This window comes from Anastrepha obliqua, chromosome 2 (genome assembly GCF_027943255.1).
Source record: "Anastrepha obliqua isolate idAnaObli1 chromosome 2, idAnaObli1_1.0, whole genome shotgun sequence".
Classification (NCBI taxonomy): Eukaryota; Metazoa; Arthropoda; class Insecta; order Diptera; family Tephritidae; genus Anastrepha; species Anastrepha obliqua.
The window spans coordinates 11,069,156-11,094,917 of NC_072893.1; positions in this window are offsets into that span (position 1 = coordinate 11,069,156).

The window sequence follows — 25,762 nt, forward strand, 5'->3', positions numbered from 1 at the left end:
TACATAGTTTATTCTAAGCTCGAATATGCGCATTTGGTATGGAATCCAGTTTATACCGCTCATTAAAATATAATTAAAAGCGCACAACTCTGCAACGTTTTCAATTCTCTGGCCCCCTACCATCCTACAGTGCTCGGTGCAATGAAATAGCGGTTGGAGCTCAGGCGATTCAGGTGACTCAGAATAATGAAAAATCAAATTTGTCCTAAAATTTCGGCACCCACCTTGTTTTTATTAGAGATATTTCAGAAATAATTGAATGCTATTATAAATCAATGTAAATAAAATATAACTGTTTTTGCAGAGTGCCTCCTCAATTTGCCAGCCATCATACCATCATACCTGTGCGCAACTATCAATCGCTGATTTAACTTATCTCCCTTAGTCATTTCATCCGCTATTTATTCGCTGAAAGCATTTTTCTTACACCGAAATTAATTCCGAATAAGAAAAACCTAAAACGATTTATTTTGCTTTACTGAATTACATTGCGAAACTATCTTTGCTATACCAGCAATAACAAGTCGAATGGCTGCCGCCAAAGCGCGAAGTGGCGAAGACAAAAAACGCCATTGTCACCAGCTAAGAAGAAGAGATGTCACGGCGGCAGTAGAGGCCAAGAACAGAAAATACTCGTTTATTTGTATGTAGATTTGAGCAAAAGCGGCAGAATGTTTTCGTTTTGCTGGCAATTTCGTATGCAGGTCGACACAATGGCTGGCGAACCCTACCATTACGAAGCATTTTCAATTTCAGAAATTATTCATTATGATGGTGGCGACGACAGCAAAGCTAAGCAACAACAACAACAACAACAAAGCAGGCTGCCGAGATGACAGTGGTAACGGTAATTGGAATGCTGATGCTGATGTTGTTGCTAATGCTGATGCTGATGATGGTGGTCAGCGATATGAAAACGAGATGAACCAAAAACAAAAAAAAAAAACAACGGAGCAACAAAAGTCAGTTACAACAACAACAATCTTGCAATAACAGCAACCCAACATTGTTGTATTTGTAGCCCAGCCTAACCAGTAATGGCTTAGCGCGCCACCAACGCACTGACTATGATGAATAGCCGTCAGAGCTGCTTGGATAAACGATAACACGACCGTCCATGTTCTACACCCTGGTACCAAAAACAAAAACAAAGTTACAAAAACCAGCAAGCTGCGCGCAATGCCAGTTAGTGGGGCAAGAATAATTGCGGCTAAGCTGCCTCCGTCAAGGGATGCAGGTCAGCAAAAGACTAAGTTGCGGGAACGAGTTGCTGTTTTTTGGACGAAGGACATTTACATTTAAGCTGATTAGCGTATCCATTTGCTGCTATCTGGTTGACTGCTATTGGCGAGGCTAAGTGGCCTAAGGCAAGTGCGTGCCATTTCCGCAAGTGAAGCGTACGATTTGTGTGGGAATGTGCGTGCGCATGAGTTCACTTACAAGTAGAGAAATTTGCCATGAAAAAGCCATGAAAGAGCCATGCACAGGTGAAAGTGCATTGTGGGTGGAATTCTTAAAGTATTGCGGTAAGTGCACATAAATGGCCAGCAAAGTGCACGAGGAAATGGAAAGTGAATACATAAAAGGGGATCTCCAAAGTAAGGCGGACTTTTATTATTTATTTATTTTATTATTTATTAGGGAAGTTTAAAGTAAATAAGGTAAAGTAAAAAAGTAAGTAAAGTAAAACACAGTCAAATTGCGCGTACCTCTTCAAAAATAGGCCCCTAGTGTAAGTTGAAGTCCAAGTAACATAATCACCTCAGCCAACACGAAATAGGGTGATAGTCGCAAGTAACGCTGCAAACAGAATTTGACCGAAATGGGACGTCGGCCGCTAAAAGGCGCGGTCAAGGAAAAACAGGTCACTGCAAGGATGAGTAGGAGGAAGAGTATGGAAGAAATGGACAAAACTGATGTTACCTGTCATGTCTGACTGACTATCCTAAATACCCCGGTCACTAAGCAAAAGAGAATGTAGGCAGCTGGTTGGACTGATGACGGGAAACTTAATATGGGCGAAGCACATGGCAAATGTAGGATCTTAGACAATGTACTCTGCCCAGCTTGTAGAGTGGAGGATGAGATAACGGACCACTTTCTGTGCACTTGCCCGGCCTTCGCTCGAATCAGCCTTGCGGTATTTGACACTGGTATGTTAGGAAGCGACCACATAATGGTTCTTTGGCACCAAAAGATCTACTCAGATTTCTTCGGAGGTCGGGTAGATTTAAAGGAAATTAAAAAGCGAACCCGAGTGCGGTACAATGGAATCAATTTTGTCTGTTAAAAAATTGTTAATAGTCTCGACAAAAAAAAAATAAAAGAAAAACGAGTCATTCAGACATCTTCTCTGTCACTGCGTGGGATGCCACTTGGTTTAGATATTTTGGTGACATCACCAAACCAGCTGATTTGTTTTTTTTGTCTTTCGCGGTGTACAAGTTTATGTAGTCAATAAACTACCAACAATATGTGCGCACATCCTCAAACAATTTTTCTCACGTGAAAGCTACAACACGGCCTCGATAGTGATAGGTAAGAACCAAACCTGAAAAACTGGTTAGAGAAAGCACTTAGGCTATAGCTGTTTTCAAATAAATTCGGAAAAGTAGATTTAAAAAAAACTCAGAAAAAAATTAAGTGGCGAACAAAAAGTTTGAATAAAATGTGAATTAAAAAACTAGTTTTTTGGTGATTTAAAAATCAAGCCCTAAGCACAGGAAGAGGAAGGATTTGACTTGATATTGACTTACATTAGGATGCCAGCATTAAATGGAATGACGAAGGACCAATCCATTTGCACTATCGCTGTTTGCTTCTAATTTGCTTAATGAAATAAATGTCCATAAGCCTATCTCACTGCATGGTTTCTTTGATCTAATCATTTTTTTGGCTACTAGAGTACGCCTCATCTTCGAAGTCTATGATACCTGAAAGTAACGACATAAATACTATAGTACATATTTTAGAGATTTTTGACTTAAGTGTTAGTTTTACTGAAAAATATGAAGAACTTTTTCGTACTCATCGTGAGGTATGAATTACTGAAGGCGAAAGCGGCCTGAACTTGTTGAATAGCAAAAGTTCTTTAGGAGAACTTTTTCCTTGGAACTATTTAAAGAAGAAGAGCATAATTAATTAATGCCCTGGATATAAATCAGACTTGGTAATATTGAAGTAGAAAAATGTAAAAAATGCGTTTATTGATCTGAAATCATGTCGAATAGAGTATATTTTACTTCTAGTTGTCGGGAGAATTCACTTCTGTTTCTCCTGGGTAGCTTCAGAATATTAGATTAGTTTCATATTTTATTCCACTAACTACCATTGGGAAGTGCGTAGGTTCGAGTCTCCGTTCGTAAAACACTAAAATGATAGAAAGAGTTTTTTCTAACAGCGGCCGCCTATCTAAACAAGCAGAATACACTTCCGAGTGAATTTCTGCCATGTAACAGCTCCTCATAAAAACCTATTGCCGCCCGGAGTCGGTTGAAAACTGTTGGCCCCTCCATTTGCGGAACAACATCAAGACACACGCTACAAATAGGAGGAGTAGCTCGTCCAAACGCCAAATGGAAGTGTACGTGCCAATGATTTATTTTTTCTGTTGTTATGTTTCAAAAGTTTCCCTTACTTTGGAAAGCGCCTTTGTAAAGAGTGCGTTTCGTTTTTCGTGATACAGTTTCCATTTGCTGCTGCTGTCCCAAAGACACATAAATTTTATGCCCTAATGCATTTGAAAACAAGCAAAGGACTGAAGTTGGGGCAATGGTTACAAAACACAAAAAGTTTTTAATTGTAATAATTATTTCATGCAGCAAAGACAGTTTAAAAAATGCATACGGTGAAGCAGCTTTCGCATCAGGGACTAACTAAATATTGCCAGATAACTGAACTGTAATTTATCACAATTTTAAAACTGCTACGCAATAAAACTAAAAGGAACTACCACTAAATAAATTTCTGAAGGTTAAAATAATCGCAGCAGCCAGTGATATTGTTAGTGATTGATTGCTTGTAGTGGCGAGTAATTACAACTCCAATATAAGTGGAAAACGTAGCATTTTAACACCTCAAGTTGCGATTTAAACTGAAAGTAATAGCCGCAATAAAAGTTCAGTGAAATACATACTGCGAACAAACTATTTTTGTTGTTTGCTTTTTATTCCTTAATGCATATTATTATATTATATCGCTCCTAGTCGGAACAGAGAGCGGAAACAAATGTTCTCCAATGATTTCTGTCAGCTGTAATGTGTCGGATTTAGTTCCAAGTGTTGGTGGAAGGGCTCTGGGTGGGAGATTGTGCGCATCTACGTTTGATGTGGGCGACCTCTGCGTCGACTTCCTTGCGGATTCCATTGAAAAGCCATTTTTTCTACATTATCATCTTCTCTGTGGAGAGTATATTTAATCCAATTCCACTTTCGTCCTTTTTTTCGGAGTCAATTGGGCATTTTTTAGTAAGCAGAAGAAGTTTGTGCTCGGCATATAATTCAGAGGCATCTGTTGACAAATCCTTGAAGAGGTCGATTTATGTAGTCAGATACAAGCCAGGTTTCCGAACCATACTGATTTCACGCTGGTATTACAGATTTTAAGTTTTGTTTTTAGTGACAGAATGCGGGATTGTCACAGTCTGCCAAGCTTATCAAACGCACTTCGAGCTGCCGCACAAATACGAGCTGCCACATTTGCAACTGCGCCACCATCTTTTGGGATTTGGTTACCGAGGTAGTGAAACTCATCCAGGTTTCCGATAATGATGTCGTTTTCGTTGGTAGTAAGCTCAAGAGGAGATGTGTTTGATATTTGTATTCTCATAAGTTTAGTTCTTTTTTTAAGACCTTCCTTTTCTAGTTGCAGAACAAACTATTGCATCTCTATATTTTACTATTAATTAATGAGCTACTTTTTTTATAAAAAATGAGTGTAAATTATGAGCTTTACGACGACATAAATATAGCGTAGTGAACAAAGATCCAGAGGCTACGCTGGAGCAACAAAAGTAACAAAAAGACGAAGATTTCAATGCAGAAGACGAAGTGATCTTCTGGAATTGGTTGTGAAAAACAAAGAGGGGAATGTGAATAAGAAGTCAAGAAGTACTGCAGGTCAGTAGAACAAGTGCGTTGAGGTCCGCATGCACTTGTAGGCCGATATTAGACGATACCCTTTGCGTCATAACTTGCAAAAGACCTATAAACATCCGGGCAAATTAACAGAAGAGTTGTACTGCTCGCAAGGTTCCAAGCTAACAGAGGAACTCAAACAAGTAGAACGTTTCACCTCGATAGCTCGCCTACCCCTGCTTAGGACACACTGCAGTGGTTCGGTAACCTGAATTTAGGCCTGATGAGGAACTCCTCGGCCAAACCTTCCTTTTAACTTCGAGCCATCCGTGCATAGGTTCACCAGGCAAACGAAATGGGACCAGTCACCAAAAGGCCGGTGGTCGCATAAATTCATTCTACGGATTAACGAGAAGATCTGTCGAAAACAGGGACACCTTGATTTTTTTCTGACGCATCTTTTAAGCGGACATGGATGTTTCCAAAAATATCTGCATCACCTCGACACAAATGGTTGAATTGGATGAAAAGTGAAGGGCAGTACAAGCTTTTGCAACTCGAATGATCGTACAACTTCGCAACATTGATTGTAGGCGAAGGAATGATGCCAAACGAACGCAGCTGTGATAAATAATAAAATGCAGCAAAACGTACAACAAACGAATGTAACTGACGATTGCGCTTATTGCTCACGATGGCCTCCAGACGTACTTTCGAAATCGGTATCCCTGTAGGAGGGATAGTCGGACTTGCGTTGGTTTTAGTGGCGTTAAAGTCCCTCACTGCCAAATGCTTTCATGCTTCCTAAACGAAAAAAAAAATTATTAGACAAGACAGCAAAGAAAAACCTCGCTCGAATTACTCTATTGAGTTTAGACTTTTGTTGGCGGTCGCATAACTGAATGCATTCGCATAAGTCAATTCACAGGAAGCATAAATCAACTCAAGCAGGAAATAATGGAGCAAAAAAATGGGTTTTTAAAAAGATGGTACGTACGATACGATTCAATGCTAGTTCCACCTCTTTTGCAAATCCGCTCAAAACTTATTTGCATTTACATGCACGCCCCATATACGGATGGTAATCAGTCGTTTGCAATTAACATTTTTGCTGCGGGTTTCCGTCCTCTTTTGAGTCTCTCATCGCTTCCTATTTGCCAAAGTAGCTGTCTTAAATGAAAATTAACTTAAACGTTTCTGAACTTTATTGCCATCAGTATGAAATTTACGATCGCTACTACTTTAAGGGCCAATTATTATAAAAAAAAAAGTGAAAAAAAGTATTGAAAATGAGTGTCGAACAAAATGTTGCATGTAAACCGTTGGTTTTATAATCCAAGTGTAAAACGCAACTAACGCAGCCATAACGCACACACATATGCGATTGCTCGAGGGAAAGTGCAACGAAAGAATGCATTTTGTGTTGTACGCGTAGAACATAAAAAATTGACTCGTGAAGAAAGTTTGTGTTGATGGCTGGTCATAAAATTAACAACATGTTGAGCTGTTAGTGCACAAAGGCGAAAAACGAGGAACAAGAAGAATATTAAAAGAGAATAAACTAAGTATATGAGGCATTAAATAATATGGAGAGGAGCGCATAAATTGTTAGGAACAATTTCATGTAGACCAAAAAAGTGCATGTTGACTTTCGCCCGTTTAGCAAGAAAAAATAAGAAAAACTAAAAAAAAGGCGAGATGCCTGAAAATCTTTATGATAGCGTAAAAATGCAAAATGTTATTGTTGTTTCTGCTTCTTCTTCTTCTTCCACGGAAGCACCATAAAATTGATAGAATCGCTGTGATTCGATGGAATGCAGTAAGCGTTCTACTCAAGTGCTTAAGTGCTTGCGCTGGCGAGAGCGAAAGCAAAGAAAAAAATGTATAAAAATATTAAGATTTTAATATAAATGGAAATTTTGGTGCTTCGGACGCCCCATTCAGTTGGCGGTGGCAGGCGTTGATCTGCTGCCGCATTTGCAACACTTAACTAGCAGCACCACCAGCCAGTCCATGCGCCACTACGCTACTTTCTATCGCCCTATTACTGCTTGTCTGTAAGCTGTTGTACGTATTAAAATTCGCTGCTGCTGATTTGCTTTATCGAAAATAGTAAATTAAAAATTTAATTTCAGTTTTACTCATTAAAATCGCGGCGTACCATTCTGCTTCTTCTTTTTCGCTATTATTGCCGCAAGCGCGTTGAGGGCAATTTTTGTTGGTTGCCATAAAATCAGTAACTTTTGGACGCACTGCCTGCTGCTAAGAGCTGTGGTGTGCATGTCGGCGTGTTTGTGTGCGTGTGTGCATTCGGGTTTCTCTTTAAGGAACTGTTAATTTTTCACTAAACCACAAGGACGACGCATTGGCAATTGCTTTGGTTGTTTGTTTTTGTTGTATGATTAAATATTCCAAGTATTGTAATTTATGCGTCGCTTAGACTAGCAATTCGCTTATTCTGGGAATTCCTGTGCAAGTTGATCTCTGTATATAGACAGATGTCACGCACCTCCCCTTGGAAGATGCTTGAGAAAACTGCACATCGACATAGATCGCTTGGTCCTGGGGCCATATATTCCTGCGCCTTTATGCCGTATTCGAGCCATATGTGTACCAGTGTATTTTTACAATCGCACATTTTATAGGAGCGTGGAAGAAGGCTGCCATTTTTACAGTTCCAAGAATAATGCCTCTAATCTCAGCGAGTATACATATATGATTATTTTCTAAAGTATGTGAGCTTCTGCTGGCATTACAAATTTCATCACCATGGGGTTTTGAAAGTAATTGACGACACTAGGATACAATTTGGTAATGATAATCGAACACTCCTCTGCCTTCTGGATTTTTCTAAAGCGATATCGATTTTCGAGGTAGGACTTAATAAATATGTAATCATTTATTGGAAGAGTGTCTTTTATTGCTATAGAGTAAGCCATCATGCCAAAGCCATGCAGTCAAAGGCTTGAGTTACAAGTTGTGTTCAAAAAGTATCGCGAATTTTGAATTTTCCCAGGTGACGTATATTCGAATTTCGATTTTTTTGTGGCGATATGTTGGTACTCATGTCTCTCACTCATTCCGACGAGTTCGGCCATTTTGAATGTTCAGTTAATTGTCGACAGCTGCTTTGCTTGCACGTGTTTCGGCTCGTCTTCGATTTGTACCTATTCAAAAAGATGGATCAAAGAACCTGTATCAAATTTTGTGTCATACGGAGAAGCTACTTTGGACCAAAGCAACGTTTATCGTTTAGAGAAGTTACTGAGGACCTAGACATATCGATTGGCTCGTGCCATTCGAGTTCTTGCCACAGGGTAACACGGTCAATAAGGAATACTACCTGCAAGTTATGCGCAATTTGCGCTAAGCAATCTGACAGAAACGCCCGGATTTATGGAAGAACAAAAATTGGCTCTTGCACCACGATAACGTCCCTGCTCACACATCGTTGCTTGTGCGTGACTTTTTGGCCAAAAACAACACACTTATGATGCCACAGCCACAGACACCGTATTTCCCAGATCTGGCGCCCTGTGACTTTTTCTTGCTCCCGAAACTAAAGAGGCCCGTGAAAGGACGACGCTGCGCTACGATTGACGAGATGAAGACGGCATCGAAGGAGGAGCTGAAGAAAATAAAAAGAATGAGTTTTTGAAGTGCTTCGATGATTGGAAAAAACGTTGGCACAAGTGCATAATAACTCATGGGGATTACTTTGAAGGGGATTACTTTGAGTGGAGGAGTGAAATAAATAAATAATTTTTGAAAAACAGCAAAATTCGCGACACTTTTTGAACACAGAAAAAAGCCATTGTGCTATATTTTTTTATGCAGTTATGAGTTTACAGGGTCCGGCACTCGAAATGTAATCAACTTCAGCCCGCCTGCGCAGCTGCTGCACGACCAATAGCTCTTTGTTAGTTGGCTGAACGACAATCCAGTGTATTGTTTGCAAACACGCGGAAGCATTTGGCCGAGAGTAAACGCGAAACAAGAAAATCAGTAATGGATTTCAAGTGTAATAGTGTGATTGAATTATATTTGGCTGGAAAATCACAACCAGCGATTGCTCGTGAGCTCGAGCATCTTAAGTTTAAAAAGTGTTTATTTATCGCACCATTACTCGTTACAATGATACTGTTAGCATCGCGAAACGCCATGGAGGTGGTCATCAAAAGACTGCAACGTCACGGTGGTTGAATGGTTTAAAAAGTGAAGAAGCGACCTGAGCGAAATCCCCGACGAAGTGCCAATCACTGAACTGAAAAAATCTGACCTTAGCATTCGCCGCATACTGAAAAATTATCTTAAAAAAAAGTACCAAAAGATCCAAAAGGCGCATGGTCTCCCATCAAAGCAGCAACAAGTCAGACTCGAGAGAGCGAAAGAGTTGGTTCGCTTGGCTGAAAGCAATCAATTTCCAAACATTGTGTCTTCTGACGAGAAAATTTTTCAAATTGAGCATTTCGCAAACTCCCAAAACGATAAGGTTTATTTGACCACCAGAAGACAGCACTCGCCACAGGCAATGGTAAGGACCGCTGATGGGCGCTCTCTAGTCATTTTCATTGAGCCTGGCGTCAAGGTAAATGTGAAATATTATAGAAAGAAAGTGTTTTGAAGATTCCTTTGAAGTCGTGGGCATTTCTGTGGTAGACCATGGATGCTTCAATAGGACTCAGCACCGTCTCACAAAGCTCGAGTGAACCAAGAGTGGCTAAAAAACAACGTTCCGAACTTTATAACGTCCACACAATGGATTTCAGAATCACCAGACGCAAATCCGATGGATTATTCTCTTTGAGCCATTTTGGAGAGCAAGGCTCGAACTAAAAGATTTACCAGTCTCGAGACGCTGAAAAAATTGTCTGCGAGTGGGCCAAAATACCTGCAAGTCACATTCGGGCTGCTTGCGATTCCTTTCTGCACCGTCTCAAGACCATATTCAAGTCAAAAGGGGGTCATATTGTTTCTTAATTTTGTATTATTTTCACACAATTTTTCCTTTGAATTGAATAAAAGTAATCTTCCAAACCAAATTTATGGCCTTTTTAATTGCTTTCGCTTCGAATGCCGGACTCTGTGGGTAATTGTGGTGACTATAATTGAGGGAATTTAGCACCACAAATTCAACAAAAAATATTTCATGACAAATTTAAAACTTTCTCGCGCAGAAGAGTTGAGAGTGGAGCAATAAAATTTTCCATTGGTGAACTTCCAAGATGTACATATTAACAATTTCTTGGAAGTTGACTAGTTCAATACAATGAAATAAATTTTCTTATATTTATTCTTTGCTATCCTCACTTACCTCTTTTCTAAGGGTCAAGTATAATGAGAAATTTAGCTTTTAAAAAATTAATTCAATTTTTCCTGTCTCACCCAATGCAGTACAGTCGTACGAAAAAAATACAAACGCCGAGCTTTCAGTAACATTCAGTTTCCAATTTTAACTAATCACAAATTGCGTGAGTGCGTACAAAGGGCGCTTTGTTCAAATTTAAGACCTGATCGCATGCAATTTTTCACCAAACCACAAAAATTTAAAAAGTATCCTTACACGTTTTTCAATAGCAAAGATTTAGAAAATATATGACGATATATTTTTTCATTAACTCTTTGAATACTTCTGCTATTCCCGTACCAAAATTATACCCAAAATAATGCAATAGTGCCCTTTAGGTAATTGTGTTAAGTCATTTCGCCACAATGGAAAATCCTCCTCTAAAAACCAATTTTAGTGCAAAATATCTTTATTTTTACCCAATTACAATTTAAGTATTTTCTTTGCCTCCGTTTTGCCTTTTTGCCGCTCAAACTTTTTGTGGTTTGTACTTTTTTCTAGACTATACCACATCGCAGTCAAACGTTGGGGCCAATTAACATTTGCCATTTTGGTAAATAGTTCCCCATTTGCTGTGTTTTGAGTGTAATCGCTTGCTATTGACCCTGTCGATTGATATGAATGCTGTGAGTATGTCAATTTTCGAAGTGCACATGTGTGTGTGTGGAAGCATACCCTAAACTCAGCTCAAACTATTCGAACTATTTTCCCTTGCACATACCACATGTGGCTTGTTTGACGGCGCACCGCAGTCCAACAGCTTTTTTGGCAACCTGATGGTGCAACGTGGCGTATGAGTGATGCGACCAATACGAAACAATTCTCGTACTTAGTAGGGATAATAATATTTTCTGCACTATTGATCCCGGAAATTCGGGATATTTTTAGTTCAATCCCGAAACTTTCGGAACTCATGCCGGTATTTAACTTTTTAAATTCAGTCGATAAGAAGAATGTTTCTGCAGGTAGAAGAATGCTTCTGCAGGTAGAGTGTAATAAATAAATTTCAAGCGGTCGCCGTAGTCGAATAGGTTGGTGCGCAACTTGGAAGTGGTCGGGTTCGAAAACACGGACACGAAATACCAAATGATAGAAAAATTCTTTTCTAATAGCAGTCGCTTTTCGGCAGACAACGTCAAACCTCCGCGCGTATTTCTACTAATTCGCTTTAAAGTAATTCCTTTCAACTAATCCCGAGATTTCCCTTGCGCCTTGCGGATCATATCTTCAGGATGGGTTTCGTCCAGAGCTCCTATAAGAATGCGGTCTTTTGCAACCTCCGCAAATGATTTTCTGGGAGTCACGCTAATTGTTTAGTGCCTTTTCGCGTTAGGCTTATTTTCTTCCAAGGACCGTTGTCGTTTTGGAGCAGATTGTACTGATTTAAAGTCGGGATTGAAATTAGGAATGATCGCTTTCGCTCTTCCAATCGTTTCTTTCAACTCCTGTGCCAGTTCGCTTTCATTTGGGGGAGTTTCGTACACCCTTCTTAGGAGCCTTGCGGCGTAGCTCGCTTTCGCTGGGTCTACCACCCTCACGAGCGGCCATCCTTCGGCACCGGAGCTAGCAGTAGCTGTGCTTCCACAGTTGACTGCCGGGCTAGTGTACCTTTAATTGTGCTTGGATCTGTGTCCAGTATTGCTGATTGTGTAGTTACTGGCCTCGCTTTCACTGTGGCTGTCACTATTTGCTTACGTCGACTTATTAAGCCGATCCCGGCACACAATTGTTTAAATAATAGATCAATTTTTCTGAAAACTTAAGAGGCTGTTTTCGGAATCAGGAAACATCAACTCGCACTCTACAAATAGCAGGAGGAGCTCGGCCAAACACCCAAAAAGGGTGTACGCGTCAATTATATTTATATATAATTTCTTAGACCAGCCATGAAATATTACACAGTACTTCTTCAAATAAGGTAATCTTCACCAGGTAACCTTGGAAGCCTTTTTATTTCTCCCAGTATTATTTTTAATACTAATCTTACAATAACTTTTTTTTTGGGCGCAAATTCGTTTTGTTTTGCTACAGGCGCTATGAAATATTTAAAAATCGAAAAGAGAACAATCCCAGGAAGACCTCGAGAAATATCTTACTTACTTACTTACTTGGCCGTAATAATCGGTTAGGGAGTTGCAGTCTGGCGAATAATGTCCAGTTGTTTCTGTTTTCCGCACAACTATTACAGTTTCTTAAGCCAAGAGAAGCCAGGTTATCTTCAATTAGGTCTTTCGACACGACAACGTCCTCTTTGCCGTGAACCACCAACTACCGCCTCAAGCACCTTCCTCGCCGATGCAGTTCCTTCCTTACGGACGGGATGACCTATCCATCTTAGTCGCTGTAGTGTGGCGCATTTAACTATGTCAATATCCCCGCAAAACTCATACAGCTCATAGTTCATTCGAATGCGGTAACTTTCATCTACGCGGGCAGGACCAAAAATCTTGTGAAGTACTTTCTCCTCGAAAACTGCAAGAGCGGCTGCATCTGATTGTTTGACGATCCAGGTTTCAACGCTTCTCTATGGCAACAGGACGATGAAGGTAGCGCACTCGATAGCGCACTTAGCTCAAAGTAACATCTGCTGGTAAGAGTTATCCTTCGTTTGATTTCATGGCTGATATCGTTGTTGCTGGTAATAGCGGAATCAAGATAGATCAAGTCCTTCACCACATCGAATTTATAGTTGTTAACTTCGATCTGTGATTCAAGTCGCCACGGCTCCCTGCAGGACATCAGCATATACTTGGCGGGAGATATCTACTTTACCAAACACTTATAAATTTTAAATATTTCGCTTCAGGTGGTTCTGCTGCGAGTACTCCTGAAAATATAAACTGGCTCACATTTGAAATCGTATGTATAGCACTCTAATCAACTTATCCCGAAATTTTTGGCATCCCACATTATAGCTATCACGGGATTTCATACCTAACACATACATACTTCCTCTGGCTATCGGTTCCACAAAGGCTACAATTTACTACTCAACCGCACGTTAAGCTATTCACTTGCATCTAACGTCATACGATTTTCAAACATTTTTGGTGGTTTCTACAAATTTGTTCCCAATGAACGCAGTCTGTTGGCCGATTGAGAAAATGTCGAAAATGTTGCTGCAAGTCAAGTGAAGATTTGCTTCAATGAACCGTCGCCTCCAACTTGGCCTTTTCATTTCGTCTAATGTAAAACTTTTCATTCAGCTTCGCATTTGTATCACTTGTTTTTACACTACCGTCTGACATTTTTATCGTTCCATTTGTGTGCGTTTCTCTTGTGTCCACATTTACGTTTTTGTTCGTTTTCTTAACCGTGCGCTTTGTGGAAATTTTTGCCGTCATCTTTGTGACTGGTGTGTTTTACTGTTGGCCATCAGCTATCAGCCGCCGAATGCGGCGCCACAAAGACACAATAGAAACTGCCTTGCTGACAAAATTGAGTAGAAACCAAAAAAGAAGAAGAAGAAAATAAAGAAATAAAATTTACAGAAAATTAAAAAAAACATGAAAAAGGCAAAATCACCGCTAAAATTGCCCAACGGTGTTGTTTTGAATGTAAGGAAAAGTGATTTTAACTTTTTCAAATGTTGGCGTGAATTGATTTTGACTGGAAAATGTTGAAAGCCTGTGCTTTATGTGCAATGATTTAAATAATTTTCGTTTTTATTTCGCTTTAGAAAAAGAGAAACTTAAAAAAAATTCTACGTGGACAATAGAAATTTTAGGGCCTTGCATGCTGCGCAGCATTTCTATGTCGCAGCCATAAATCTTACAAAAAAATCTTATACAATTCTTAATTGTCAAAAAAGGAAATCGTAAAAAACTTGTTTGTCGCTTTACTGTCAGTTTGCTAAGGAGTTGTTAATAAATGATAATGAAAATCAGTTTCTTTGCTTCACATTATTCAAGGCAAGAATTGCTTTGCATTCATTAAAATGTAAGCTTTTTCTTATGCTAGCATTTCAGATATACACTGCGCGAAAAAATTGCATGAAGCAACAAAAATAAATTGCATCGTAAGTCTGAGCGATGTTTTGGAAAACCATTTATTGTTATTTGAGTTACAGTTATCTATTCTCTTTCAAGGAACATTTGCTCCGAGGGTTTTGGTTTGCTTGCAGTCGTTTTTTGGCATTAAGAATGGCTAGTACATCTCCTCCGTACATTGGTTGACCTTTCGGGGGTATTCGACAATACTTCTTTATGCTCTATTGAGGAAGGTATGGTTAGGAAGGAGATATGGTAGACTAATTATAAGGTCGGTTCTCAATATGCTGAGGAATAGAAGGACAATCTTTGAAACTGGGCCAAAAAGATTATGTGGCAAATCAACCAAAGGATGTCACCAAGGAGGCGTTTTGTCACCGCTGCTTTAGCTATTGATCATGACGATGTAGTCATCATGGTTAGAGATGAATTTCACTCTTCTATAACTGATTGCATGCAACTAACTCTCGACATTACGCAAAACTGGTGTCGAGGGAAAAGACGTTCGTTAAATTCGAACAAAACATGAGTGGGAGTAAACCTTGATAAAACCTTGACTTGGAAAAATCAGTTATCGTACATGACAAATAAAGTCTTGAGAGCAATAAACGTATGCCAAAGATTTCACAGTAAAACATGGGGTCTGCATCCAAAGATGATGGCATGGTCTTATAAGGCAATAATAGTGCCAATGATAACCTATGCCTCTCTGGTATGGAGGCCAAACGTAGACCAAACTAAGTAATGGGAGCAATGCGAACCGGCCCGGACCAGCGGCTTTAGGAATAGTAATCTATTCCATCTCAAAGAAGGCAATCTTATAGGACATGTAAGGATTCTGGGTTCAATCCTGACCTTACCGTGCTTGACAGTTCACGACATGATGGAAAGGCAGCTAGAATTCTCCAAGAAGTTCATCGTGGTCATTAGAGACCGCGCAGTGTGGAGAAACAATGCAATATTCTTAAAACAGGACCCACAGGTGTGGTTTACTAATAGGTCCAAAATGGAAGACGGTAGTACTGGGGCTGGAATTGTCGGACCACATTTCAAAAATGAGAAAAACCACTTCTGCTTATACAGAAAAGTTATGTGAAGAATGCGAGTTTCTCCGTTAAAACAAATCTTTCTTACCGATTTTCTTTGATCCCCCTGTCGACGGATCAATGCACACCCTCGTTTAGTCCAACTGGAACATTCTCCACTCACATTCCAACAAGACAGAAGTGGACGGTTCGAAGTAAGGTTTGTGGAGGAGTATTCAGCGAGGTACATCACACTAAAATTCGGACTACCGATCGCAACCGAATTCTTTGACATAAGACTCATCTGGGTACCTGATCCCAGCGACGTTGCTGGAAATTGCAAAGTGGACGAGCTGACCAGACAAGGGAGATGATTTTCCAGCGAAGGGAGAGGATTGGGATCACCTTGACCACCTGTGGTCTGCTCGTGGAAAGATAGTCTTCGCGCCAACTGAGCGAGCAATGGGTAAGTACATAAACTTGTAGGGTCGCGAAATCCTTCTGGTCACGTGTGTATCGGAGGCGTTCGAGGGATATTCTGAGGATGACAAAACCTCAGCTCTCAAATTTCGTGAGTGCCCTCAAGGGGCACTGTCCGCGAGGTGTACATGGCGTGAGATTTGGAATTACCTCGAATCCTTTTTGCGTCAGCTGTATGGAGGATTAGGTGGAATGAGGTAACAGGTGATAGAGTATAGAGTAGATAGGGTATCCTGCTTATACATTCTAACATGCCACGTAGCTGCATTCAGTCACGTTATTTCTGATCGAGGAGGACAGGTTGGTGGGAAGCCGCGACGGCTTACTCTTAGTTTTTTCTATGCGGTCATCATTATCACTTCTTCTTCTTAATTGGCCCTATAACCGCTTACGCGATTTTGGGCCGAGTTTAACAAAGCGCGCCAGTCGTTTCTTTCTCATGCTAACCAGCGCCAGTTGGACACACCAAGTGAAGTCAAGTCCTTCTCCACCGGATCTTTCCAACGCAGAGGAGGCCTTCCTCTTCCTCTGCTACCACCAGCTGGTACCGCATCGAATACTTTCAAAGCCGGAGCGTTTGTATCCATTCGGACGACATGACCCAGCTAACGTATCCGCTGGATCTTTATTCGCTGCGCTATGTCTATGTCGTCGTAAAGCCCATACAGCTCATCGTTCCATCGTCTGCGATATTCGCTGTTGCCAACGTGCAAAGGTCCAAAAATCTTACGCAGAATCTTTCTCTCGAACACTCCAAGCGTCGCTTCATCGGATGTTGTCATCATCCAAGCTTCTGCGCCATACGTTAGGACGGGCATGATGAGAGTCTTGTAGAGTGTTAGTTTTGTTCGTCGAGAGAGGACTTTACTACTCAATTGCCTACTTAGTCCAAAGTAGCACTTGTTGGCAAGAGAGATACTACGTTGGATTTCAAGGCTGACATTGTTATCGGTGTTAATTCTGGTTCCTACATAGACGAAGTCTTTTACAACCTCGAAATTATAACTGTCTACAGTGACGTGGGTGCCGATACGCGAGTGCGCCGACTATTTGTTTGAAGACAGGAGGTACTTCGTTTTGTCCTCGTTCACCACCAGACCCATTCGCTTTGCCTATTTATCCAGTTTGGAGAAGACAGAACTAACAGCGCGGTTGTTAAGGCCGATGATGTCAATATCATCGGCATACGCCAGCAATTGTACGCTCTTATAAAAAATTGTGCCTGAGCGATTAAGTTCTGCGGCTCGTACGATGCTCTCCAACATCAGGTTAAAGAAGTCACACGACAGCGAGTCACCCTGTCTGAAACCTCGTTTGGTATCAAACGGCTCGGAGAGGTCCTTCCCAATTCTGACGGCGCTGCTGGTGTTGAGCAACGTCATCTTACATAGCCGTATTAGTTTTGCGGGGATACCAAATACAGACATCGCGGCATACAGGTAACTCCTTTCCGTACTGTCGAATGCAGCTTTGAAGTCGACGAAAAGATGGTGTGTGTCGATTCTCCTTTCATGGGTCTTTTCCAAGATTTGGCGTATTGAGAATATTCTTATCTTTATTCTTTATCACTAATCTCATAAAATAAAATTCCAAACATGGATGTATGTATGCTAATAACGTTGCGTAGAATTCTTCGATTGCGACAGGATTTTTGGTATTTCGAAGGTAATCTCACCAGGAAAGATTTTTCTTAAATAAGTTGAGTGAGATAAAAAACAAAGATCCCCAAAAAGTCAAAATGTGCTAGAAATTATTATAAAATTAGTTTTCAAACTGTGCAAATCACAAATTACTCAACTTATTGGAGTGCTGTTTTTTGCTATAGAATTTCGAAATATTTACTACTACTCTCCAACAATCAAATTTTTCAATTATTTCCTATTACTATTAAAATTTCGAGACCAAAAGGAAGATTTTTTTCAAAAATTGCTATGTGAACCAAATTCCACTAAGCGGGATAAGCAGAAATAAGTAGACAAATCAAGAATGAAATATGAGTCCACTGTGATTTCCATATCTGCTGATTTTTTGTTGTGTGCTCAATGTACTTTCGTATGTACTTTGCCTTAACGATAGAGCAGCGCACGCAAAATGGCAGAATTCGGGTAGAAGAGTGGATTTTATTAAAAATTCGTTGCGATTCAGCCAAATTGCCGTAATCCCTACAAGGTGGGACTAATCACCAGGATAAAGGATAGTCAGAGTCACCCAAAGTGAAGGAACCGTTTGGAAATAAATTTTGTGGCTCCGATTGCACCTTACGAAACAGATCTGATCTTCGAAGCACTCTGCTGTCATATAGTGTTCCAGGCTCATCACAATTTTTGTCAGTAAATCTTTTTTCAGCACCTACTACTGCTTCAAACACTAAGCTACGGCTGTGCTTCCGATCAAAATAGCTTTTCTTATTGTTTTAGGGAACTTTGATGTGGATAAGTGTGCAGTCAATACTTCCAATAACGCCCATTACGCACTCTTTTCTTGAAAATTCCTCCTCATATCCGCTGCTTCTGTACTTTGTGGTCATTTTATGTACTCGTGGTAAATTGATATCATCCATGATGAAACATTGTTTACTAACTACATACCAAGCAGTTGACTGAGATACTCCAAATAGGTTGCCAAGCTGTCGAAACGTTAGGGTGCTGCTGATGTACCGAATATACATCAACACTTGTTTCCATGGTGGCACGTTTTCTCTCCCGCCGGAATTGGTTTTTGGTTTGGATGATATTTAGGCAAAATTAGTCATCCAATTTTGTATGGCAATAACCTCTTTTTACTGAATAAAAAAAGGAATGATTTTGAGTGATGTAAATCTTTACTTTGACCTTTACGCGCTCCATTGCTTGCTTGCCTATGTATCGCAGCTGTCTAATTAACAAATGTCAAATACGATTGACGCACGCTGCCATTTGCAAAAATTATAAATCTTTCGATAAGGCGATTAATTTTGCGCCAACTTGTATATGTAAGAATTGATAAGGGGGCGTCCATAAATTACGTGAGATGTTTAAGGGGGGAGGGGGTCGAGTCAAATCTCATCTAATCTTACGTTGGAGAGAGGGGGGTCTCGGAAAATATCACGCAATTTTTTTTCTGATTGAAACAAAAAAAAAATTATACTATTTTGGTCCAAATTTGTATGCGTGCCTATTTTATTTTTTTTTAGTTTTTTAACGAGCGCGAATGTCAACAAATTGTTATTAAGAGTTGCAAAGGGAAATTGTTTTTAATTTTTTTTTAGGTTGTGAAATGCGAAGACCAGAAGTGCTGCAGCCCACGCCGGAGTGATCTGCATATGATTCTTCACGACCGTTTTCTGCCACCTCCATACCCTATCACTCAGGTTGATGGACGTTTGACAATTCCGGACTTTAAAGAACATGACGGAAAGTCATTTGCTCCATTTCAAATACGCCTACCGATTCAACCGCTGAATGCCTTCATCAGCACGCCTTATGATCTCTATTGCCCAAGTATACGTGATGATTTAGAGAAAAGATGCTGCAGTACATGCGGTATTTACTTCGCATCTATCACAAGAGCTGCAGAGCACAGGCGAGCAGCTCACATTGCACCAGCTAAGCAAGCGCGTATGTTCCGCAAAGTGCGACCCTCACGGATTGTCACAAGACGAGCTAATGAGTTACTGTGCGCAAGCGTCAACGGCTTAGAATGGCTAGATCAGAACGAAGTTGAAGGAGCAGATGATTTTACTGAAAATCATATGGACATGTTGGTCCCAATAGTCTCTCTGGAAACCGCGCATGATTCTCCATGGACTGAGTAGAGATAGACATAGTAGACATAGTAGATATTCTTTTTTTAATCGCAGTAGTTACGATTTAAGTCTTCTATTGTTAACTTTTTATTACACTTATAACTCTCAGCAATATTGATTACTAGTCTTAACTAGTCGTAAATAAAAGCACGAAGCAAATTTTTTTTCTTTTTACAAAAACAATCCAACGCGTTTACATAAGAAACCCACATTTTGAAAAATCTCACGTGAGATTGGGGGATGGGGGAGGGGGTTGAATAAAATCTCACGACATCTCACCAGGGGGGGAGGGGGGTACAGAAAATTAAAAAAAACACCTCACGTAATTTATGGACGCCCCCTAACTTCAAGTAATACAATAAAATTTCATTGAACACCTGCCTAGTTGGAGTAAGCGCGCAATAATCGAAATTGTTGAAGGAATTAAAAGCAATGCCATTCTTTTCTAATTTGAACTCTAATGACGCACTTGTATCAGATAACAAATTAAAAAATAAATACCAAGTATTCTTTAACTCAATTAAGTCAGACAAATGATTCAGTTAATGTAAGAAAGGTGTCCGTTCACCAATTAACTCAAACAAACAACCAGAGGGGCGCATACAAAAACAAACAAAGAAAAAAACACCAACTCCGGCACATTACTGCAATACATATTTGCATATCTTTAGATACTCCCTTAGAATGGCGTGTTTGTAAGAGGGAGGGTGTGAAAACTCGCGTACTAAAGATGCGTAGCTCGAAGCTCACATCTTACAGCAAACATAGAGATAAGCAACAAAGGAATGGAACGCAAGTGAAAACACAAAAAAGAAGTGAAAATGTGGAAACAAAGCATTGAATGAAATGAGTATATAGAAGTGCATGGTTTGGGATGCGAGAATATATGTTATACATTAAGGTAGGTACAGTTTTTGTTTTCGGTATGGGTATTAGTATCTTCAGATTTTACATAAAATTATAAGAAAAAAGGTCACTAGAGCATAATTCTAAAGTCACTTTGAATGGATGCACCTCACAATGATTTTTGCAAGAGTTGTGAAGATGAAGCAGAAATTGAGATGGTACAACACCTTCTCTGTGAATCTCCTGCACTTCAAAGAAGCCATGGCAAATATCTTGGCGATTATTTCTTTGAGGACCTGGGAAATTGACAAAATGCCTCACTAGAAGGTCTAGGCATCAAAATGGGCCTTAGGGCCACCGAGTGTCTTGCCTTAGACAAGCAACCTGGCTAACCTAACCTAACCTAATGTGAAGATTATTATTTCCTTAAGTGCAATGAATATCTTTTACGCGGACGAAATAGCCTTAATTAATGAGGACCTCGCTTGCCAGGAGAGAAAATCGAACACTTGGAATAATACATATATTGACAAACAACAGAACGCGGATAAATGTGAAGAAAACAGAATACCTGCACCTACCTTTTGCACCATGAACCCAGGAATATTGTTTTTTAACCACAGCTGGGTGGTTTTCGCTTTATGGACTGGAGGAAAATCTTACTGGAAGATCCAAGAGATGAAGAGAGTACTGCTCAACTGCTTTATCACGCCCTTTAACCCTCTACCGCATATAACGCCAAATATGGTTTTTACCATTGATTGTGTTGTATTTTTATAAAAACGGGACTTAATCAAAAGAGAATAATAATTATCACATTCTATGCTTTGTTTTCTTCTCATACGCAGAACTAAATATTGTCAACAAGTGTTTTAGCTACCTTTTCCGTTATCTTTTTTTGAGTGCTTCAAGTGTGAGAACAAAAGCAAATTTTGAAGTGATTTATGTGCACTATTGCATAAAAAATAAAAGCAAGACTACAGCAAAAAAAATATATTTGTATAGAAAGTGAAGTTATTTTTTGAATTCAAATATAATTTATATGAAAAGTAAGTATCTTGTGTTTGATTTTATGTAAAAACTGACGAAGCCATATATGGCGTTTCATGCACTAAGGTAAATAATGAACTAACATATGTGTATACATATTTCTGTTTTGTTTTTGATAAATCGCAATGGAATTTCCTAGAAATACCAACGATCATTTTATGGTAACTTAAAGTATGTTTATGAAGTTAATAGAGGTGATCAAAGTGATGATGACTACATATCTGATACCGACGAAGAAGACTTTGTAAGTAAACCGCCAGAACAGGAGCATATTTATGTACCAGAGACTGATGATACCGATGACTCAGATGACTATAACAAGCCTTCTACATCGAATGCAAAATCTGCTAACAAGCCTAGACCTCCAATTTGGAAAGAAATTTGTTTGCCTCCTTATTCCAGTGAAAATTTTCCATTTCAAGGAGACTCAAACCTTCCTGACTTTATTGAGGAACTGGAGACACCAGCAGATATGTTTCATTTTATTTTCAATGACGATTTGATGAACTTTATTGTAGAGCAATCGAATTTAATTGCATTACAAATGGATATAAATAAACCTGCCAATATTACTCGGAACGAGATTGATCAGTTTATAGGTGAGTTCAAGTAAAAAAGTTAAAAAAATCACTTATAAAAATTATTTCAGGCATAACAATATACATGTCTTTGATAAGACTACCATCATCCAGACATTATTGGAACACATTCATTGGCCAAGAATTTGTACGTAACGCAATGACATGTAACAGATGGGAAAACATCAAACGATTTTTACACTTCAATAATAATGAAAATATAAGATCACCAGGTGAACTCGGGTTTGATAAGCTCTTTAAGATTCGACCATTGTTAGACAAAATTCGTGCTCGATTGTTGCTTGTACCCAAAGAAGAACATTTAGTGGTTGATGAACAAATAATTCCCACAAAGTGCCGCCATCATCTCAAACAGTATAATCCAGCTAAACCCCACAAATGGGGATTCAAAAATTTTGTCTTGAGCGGAGTTTCAAGTTTTAGTTACGATTTTGATATATTTGCCGGAGCTCAAAGCAATACATTCCCGGAAGGAGCACCAAATATAGGAGTAAGTGGAAATGTTGTAACGAGACTAGCAGCTACAATACCAAAAGGAAAAAACTTTCAACTATTTTTTGATAATTGGTTTAACAGTCCGAAGCTTCAGGTGTATCTAATGAAAAATGGTATATTACCTTTAGGCACAGTAAGATTAAATCGTGTAACAAATTGTAAGATGCCAACCGGAAAAGAAATGAAAAAGTTAGGCCGTGGAAGTATGGTTGAAAAAGTAGCAGATATTGATGGAGTTGAACTTGGTCTGGTCACTTGGTTTGACAACAAAGTGGTAAATATTCTTTCAACCTATGTCGGATGTCAACCTATGTCAACGAAAAAACGGTACTGTAAAAGAGAGAAGAAGTATATTGAAATCAATTCTCCTAGGGCAGTTGATGTATATAATTATTATATGGGTGGCGTTGATTTACTGGATTCTTTACTAGGCCTTTATAGAATACAACTGAGGACAAAAAAGTGGTATAAAAAGATTTTTTTTCATATGATTGATATGTGCGTTGTCAATGCTTGGATTTTGTGGCGTCGAAAGTCGAAGGAATGTATGCCGTTGTTTGACTTCAAGCTTGCAATAGCTGAACATCTTTGCAAAGTTGGTAAATTGAAAAAACGAGGACGACCTATACCCACACCCTCAAACTCGCCATCGGCAAGTAGAGAAAATATACCTACCAGCAGTAAAAGAAGAAAGCGACAGGATTTCCCCTTGAGTTCTGTGCGGACGGACGGAATAGGCCATTTCCCGAAATGGATGAAAAACCGACAACTTTGTCAAAATGATTGCTCTTTTCGCTCATACACCTTTTGCGAAAAGTGCAACGTGTTCTTGTGCTACAACGACAAAACGAACTGTTTTACAAGTTTCCACACCCAATAAATTTTTTCCCAAAAATAACCCTAAACGCATATAAGGCCATATATGGCTTCATTTTTTTTCTTCCAAACCGCCAAGTGAATTTTTTTATTTTTGTTAAATACGCAATAAATTACCCTCAATCAACATAAATTTACGGTGTTTTATTTATTTTTATTATTTTAAACACTTCCATGCAGTAGAGGGTTAAGACATCCATCTCGTACACTTTTGCCCCGGTATTAATCCCTTTTTCGCCGAAATGAAGAGATGTAGTGCTTTTACAGGAGACTCTCCACCAAACCATTACAGAGGTTGGAGGGTGACCACGCTGAACCCTTGAAACCACATTTTTTGAGTCTCCAGAAGTTTTAGCAAAGTTTTTCGCGTTTTGCTTATTAAAAACTTCTTCAACAGTGAACATTTTCTCATCTGTAAAAAGAATATTTTCATGGCCATTTACCGCGTGCTATCGAAAAATCTTCTTGCATCTGACGAGTCTAATTTTCTTCAAGCGCGTTATCAAGAAGAGAATCATCTCTAATTAGTCTTGACATGGATCTGATCGATACATTCATTTCCCTATCTACGATTTTTCTTTCGAACGACGTTTACGACTGCATTGGTTCGAACCACGCGAGGACGGCCACTTCTTTTTCTGTCTATGCCTTCCGACATTTGGAAAAAACGATTGATCTTACCGCACGACAAACATTCTGGAAATATTAAGTTCTTTCAGCAATTCGTAAATACCACTTGCACTTTTACTGCCTTTATGGAATGCAATCACTTCAATGCGATTTTCTTTAACTCCCCACTTCATTGTTAACAAGCGAAATTTGCCTCGAATTGAGTATAATTTATGAGTAGACAGTGCATACGAACAAAAGTAAATATAACGGAACTTTTTTTTCTCACCGTATGCATTATGCAAAATTTGTCACAGAATTTATGGCAAGACTAAGTTGTTAAAAACAAAAGTTCTAAAATCAACGCGATTTTTAAGGGGGGAGCCTGCTGTAGAGGCTTCAAAAAATCGATTTTTTTGCATAAATGTCTTTCCAAACTATCCAAGAATGTGTCCTCAAAATTTCAGAAGCAAATTCAAAATATTTTCGAAGTTACAGAAGAAATTGTGAGCAAGCGTCGAGCAGGTATATGAGCGGCCGGATCGCCCTAAAGGCGATTTCTCGGTTTTTTATTTTCTAATTGGCGGGAAAGATAGGGAAAAAGTTAAACTTCCTATCGAAACGAGATAACATTGATTGTATTCGGAACTAAATTCTCTTCCAGTTGAACCTACAAAGCCTTAAGAAAGTTATGATTAACCCACTTTTTAAACAATCTAAAGTGAATTTGTTTTTCCAAAAAATAAAAAAAATAAAAATAAAAATTGTTGAATTTCCCACTTTTTGTTTAATTTCCTTGGTTTAACTAGAAGCTATACTATACTAGAATAAACATTTTTTTCGGTTTTCGGTTTCAGATGAAAATTACGACCTGTACCTTTCCCGTCCCACGACACATGCACCTTTAAGGCGCCTCGGCAAAATGCTTGCACCAGGCAAAATATGACATATGTTTTAATGAAAAAATTTGAGAATACTGTTTAACAAGAACACCTGAAAGTTTCGTTTCAATCGAATATTTCTTTCCTTCCCAAAAAAATCCACGAAAAATCGATTTTTTGAAGGCTCTAAAGTAGGCACCCCCTTAAGAGACTTAAAGTTTGCACTAAATTCCAAAGGACTATAAAATTGCATACCCAGAAACTTTCTAAGAATTCTGATTAAACTTTTTAAAATGTTGTTGATAATATTTGGAAATTTGTTAAAGTTTTGGTAATTTTGTGTAAAGTTTGAAGCTTTCATTTATACGGTTTTGTTATGCATGAATCATACTTTTATCCGGCAAAACAATGACAGTTCAATATATTGTTTAGAAGCCATCGAAAGCATTTGCGTCTCAGTTTTGTTGATTTTTTTTTTCTGTGTGATTGCATTACATTTGGCTGGGAAATAACAACCAGCCATTGTTCGTGAGCTCAGTCACCTCAAGGTGAATAAAATGTTTGTGTATCGCACTATAAAACGTTACAATGATACTGGTAGCACTGCAAAATGCTATGGAGGTGGACCAAAAAAAACCGCAACAACGCCAGAAATCGTTCGGAAAGTGAAGGCTCGACTTGAACGAAATCCACGGCGAAGTGGAAG